At 46.3% G+C, this 4,372-nt stretch overlaps 1 long non-coding RNA gene across 1 annotated transcript in view; it reads right to left on the bottom strand.

Moving 5' to 3' along the window:
- Nucleotides 1-3,550: 3,550 nt before the first annotated feature.
- LOC112075524 (uncharacterized) overlaps nt 3,551-4,372 on the bottom strand; it is a 7,129-nt gene continuing 6,307 nt past the window's right edge. The window contains exons 2-4 of the long non-coding RNA XR_011477372.1: nt 4,145-4,253; nt 3,846-3,925; nt 3,551-3,633 (exon numbers count right to left, since the gene is read on the bottom strand). This is a non-coding gene — a long non-coding RNA (uncharacterized lncRNA). The remainder of the gene's footprint in view (nt 3,634-3,845; nt 3,926-4,144; nt 4,254-4,372) is intronic.

Below are 4,372 nucleotides of genomic sequence, written 5' to 3'. Positions count from 1 at the left end.
GGTCCTTTAGTAACAGTGTGTTCCTCAGCAACACCTCACTAGGTCCTTTAGTAACAGTGTGTTCTCAGCAACACCTCACTAGGTCCTTTAGTAACAGTGTGTTCCTCAGCAAACCTCTCTAGGTCCTTTAGTAACAGTGTGTTCCTTAGCAACACCTCTCTAGGTCCTTTAGTAACAGTGTGTTCCTTAGCAACACCTCACTAGGTCCTTTAGTAACAGTGTGTTCCTTAGCAACACCTCTCTAGGTCCTTTAGTAACAGTGTGTTCCTCAGCAACACCTCTCTACGTCCTTTAGTAACAGTGTGTTCCTCAGCAACACCTCGCTAGGCCCATTCTTAAATGGAAGAAGTTTGGAACAACCAACACTCCTTTAGAGCTGGCCGGCCAGCAAACTGAGCAATCGGGGGAGGAGGGTCTTGGTCAGGGAGGTGACAGAGCTCTTCTGTGTAAATGGAATAATCTTCCAGAAGAACAACCATCTCTGTGTCCACCAAGGCCTTTGTCGTAGAGTGACCAGACGGAAGCCATCTCCGTAAAATGCACATGACAGCCCGCTTGGAGTTTGCCGGAAGGCACCTAAAGACTCCCAGACCATGAGAAACAAGATTCTCAGGTCTGATGAAACCAAGATTGAACTCTTTGGCCTGAATGCAAAGCATCATGTCTGGAGAAAACCTGGCACCATCCCTATGGTGAAGCGTGGTGGTGGGAGCATCATGCTGTGGGGATGTTTTTCAGGACTAGTCAGGATCAAGGCAAAGATGAATGGAGCAAAGTACAGAGAGATCCTTGTTGAAAACCTGCCCAGAGTGCTCAGGGCTCAGACTGGGGCGAAGGTTCACCTTCAACAGGACAATGACCCTAAGCACACAGCCAAGACAACGCAGGAGTGGCTTCGGGACAAGTCTCTGAATATCCTTGAGTGGCCCAGCCAGAGCGAAGACTTGAACCCAACATCTCTGGAGAGACCTGAAAATAGGTGTGCAGCAACGCTCCCCATCCACCCTGACAGAGCTTGAGAGGATCTGCAGAGAAGAATGGGAACAACTCCCCAAATACAGGTGTGCCAAGCTTGTAGCGTCATACCCAAGAAGACTCCAGGCTGTAATCGCTGCCAAAGGTGCTTCAACAAAGTACTGAGTAAAGGGTCTGAATACTTATGTAAATGTGATATATATAATATATATTTTTTTTATAAATACATTTGCAAAAATGTCTGAACCAGTTTTTGCTTTGTCAGTATGGAGTATTGTGTTTTTTTATTTTTTTAATCCATTTTAGAATAAGGCTGTAAGTAACAAAATTTGAAAAAAGTCAAGGGTCTGAATACTTTCCGAATGCACTGTATGTCCTTTAGTTTCCTCAGCAGCTACAGTTGAAGTTGGAAGTTTACATACACATTAGAAAAATACATTTAAACCCTGACATTTAATCCTAGTAAAAATTCCCTGTCTTAGGTCAGTTAGGATCACCACATTATTTTAAGAATGTGAAATGTCAGAATAATAGTAGAGATAATTATTTATTTCAGCTTTTATTTTGTTTCATCACATTCCCGGTGGGTCAGAAGTTTACATACACTCAACTAGTATTTGGTAGCATTGCCTTTCAATTGTTTAACTTGGGTCAAAGATTTCAGGTAGGCTTCCACAAGCTTCCCACAATAAGTTGGGTGAATTTTGGCCCATTCCTCCTGACAGAGCTGGTGTAACTGACTCAGGTTTGTAGGCCTCCTTGCTCGCACACGCTTTTAAGTTCTGCCCACAACATGTCTATAGGATTGAGGTCAGGCTTTGTGATGGCCACTCCAATACCTTGACTAATTGTCCTTAAGCCATTTTGCCACAACTTTGGAAGTATGGCTTGGGGTCATAGTTTATTTGAAGACCCATTTGCGACCAAGTTTAAACTTCCTGATGTCTTGAGATGTTGCTTCAATATATCCACAGAATTTTCCAACCTCACGATGCAATCTATTTTGTGAAGTGCACCGGTCCCTCCTGCAGCAAAGCACCCCACAACATGATGCTGCCACCCCCGTGCTTCATAGTTGGGATGGTGTTCTTTGGCTTGCAAGCCTCCCCCTTTTTCCTCCAAACATGACGATGGTCATTATGGCCAAACAATTCTATTTTTGTTTCATCAGACCAGAGGACATTTCTGCCAAGAAGTATCTTGGCCCATGTGCAGTTGCAAACCGTTGTCTGGCTTTTTTATGGGGGTTTTGGAGCAGTGGCTTCTTCCTTGCTGAGCAGCCTTTCAGGTTATGTTGATATAGGACGTCGTTTTAACTGTGGTTTTACTGTGGATATAGATACTTTTGTACCTGTTTCCTCCAGCATCTTCAAAGGTCCTTTGCTGTTGTTTCTGGGATTGATTTGCACTTTTCGCACGCAAAGTACGTTCATCTCTAGGAGACCATAAGCGTCTCCTTCCTGAGCGGTATGATGTGGTCCCATGGTGTTTATATTTGCATACTATTGTTTGTACAGATGAACGTGGTACCTTCAGGCATTTGGAAATTGCCTCCCAGGATGAACCAGACTTGTGGAGGTCTACAATTTTTTTTCTGAGGTCTTGGCTGATTTTTTTTGATTTTCCCATGATGTCAAGCAAAGAGAAACTGAGTTTGAGGTAGGCCTTGAAATACATCCACACGGTACACACTCAATTGACTCAAATGATGTCAATTAGCCTATCAGAAGCTTCTAAAAGCCATTGACATAATTTTCCGGAATTTTCCAAGCTGCTCAAAGGCACAGTCTACTTAGTGTATGTAAACTTCTGACCCACTAGAATTGTGATACACGTGAGTTATAAATGAATAATCTGTCTGTAAACAATTGTTGGAAACATTACTTGTCATGCACAAAGTAGATTTCCTAACCGACTTGCCAAAACTATAGTTTGTTAACAATAAATTAGTGGAGTGGTTGAGACACTTAGGTTGGGGTCATTAAAACTAGTTTATGTAAACTTCCGACTTCAACAGTAGGTCTTCAGTTCCTCAGCAGCTAGGGCCTTCAGTTCCTCAGCAGCTAGGGCCTTCAGTTCCTCAGCAGCTAGGCCTTCAGCTCCTCAGCAGCTAGGGCCTTCAGCTCCTCAGCAGCTAGGGCCTTCAGCTCCTCAGCAGCTAGGGCCTTACAGCTCCTCAGCCAGCTAGGGCCTTAATTCCTCCGCAGCTAGGCCTTCAGTTCCTCAGCAGCTAGGGCCTTCAGTTCCTCAGCAGCTAGGGCCTTCAGTTCCTCAGCAGCTAGGGCCTTCAGTTCCCAGCAGCTAGGGCCTTCAGCTCCTCAGCAGCTAGGGCCTTCAGTTCTCAGCAGCTAGGGCCTTCAGTTCCTCAGCAGCTAGGGCCTTCGTTCCTCAGCAGCTAGGGCCTTCAGCTCCTCAGCAGCTAGGGCTTCAGCTTCTCAGCAGCTTGGGCTTCAGCTCCTCAGCAGCTTGGGCCTTCAGTTCCTCAGCAGCTAGGGCCTTCAGTCTCAGCACTAGGGCCCAGCTTAGCTAGGCCTTCAGCTCCTCAGCAGTTGGGCCTTCAGCTCCTCAGCAGCTTGGGCCTTCAGTTCCTCAGCAGTAGGGCCTTTAGTTCCTCAGCAGCTAGGGCCTTCAGTTCCTCAGCAGCTAGGGCCTTTAGTTCTCACAGCTAGGGCCTCAGTTCCTCAGCAGCTAGGGCCTTCAGTTCCTCAGCAGCTAGGGCCTCAGTTCTCAGCATAGGGCTTAGTTCCTCAGCAGCTAGGCCTTCAGTTCCTCAGCAGCTGGGCTTTAATCCTGTGGAAAAATAAAGAACAATGACAGACTGAACACTGACGGAGAAGTGTGTGTGTGTGTATGTGTTTGAGTTGCGTTACCTCTCCTCTCCGTTGTCCTCCTCCACCCAGGCCACTATCTTCCCCTCCCAGCCTGGAACCAACGCCTCGTCTTCAAATACCTATATATACACACACAAAATATCAAGTGTGACTGTATTTATGTTATATTATCACCAACTTCTCTCACTCTTCTACCCCTAATCACCTCTCCGCACCCCTTCTGTCCTCTGCCCCTCTCCTCCCCACTTGTCCCCCTCCTCTCCACTCGTCCCTCCCTCCCCCCTCTTCTCTCCCCCTGCTCTACTCTCCCTCATCTCTTTTTTCTCCTTCCTCCTCACCTCTTCTTTGACGGTACCAAACTCGGGGTCGAGGGCTTTGAAGTGAATCTGTGGTTTGTCATCTCTGTCTACTGCCGTCTTCACATCTCTCAGAGTTACTTTTCCCAACCTAACACACATCAAAATGTTTCCAAATAACATAGGGACTATGCCACCCAGCATGATCATCCAAAAACTGCATCTCTGCACATCCTGACTCTTGACATTTTATAGTTCCTCCATTGCACA

This window comes from Salvelinus sp. IW2-2015, unplaced genomic scaffold (assembly GCF_002910315.2).
Source record: "Salvelinus sp. IW2-2015 unplaced genomic scaffold, ASM291031v2 Un_scaffold3218, whole genome shotgun sequence".
NCBI classification, from domain to species: Eukaryota; Metazoa; Chordata; class Actinopteri; order Salmoniformes; family Salmonidae; genus Salvelinus; species Salvelinus sp. IW2-2015.
The sequence above is the reverse complement of the archived record's forward strand: the minus strand, read 5'-3'. Positions and strand labels throughout refer to the sequence as shown.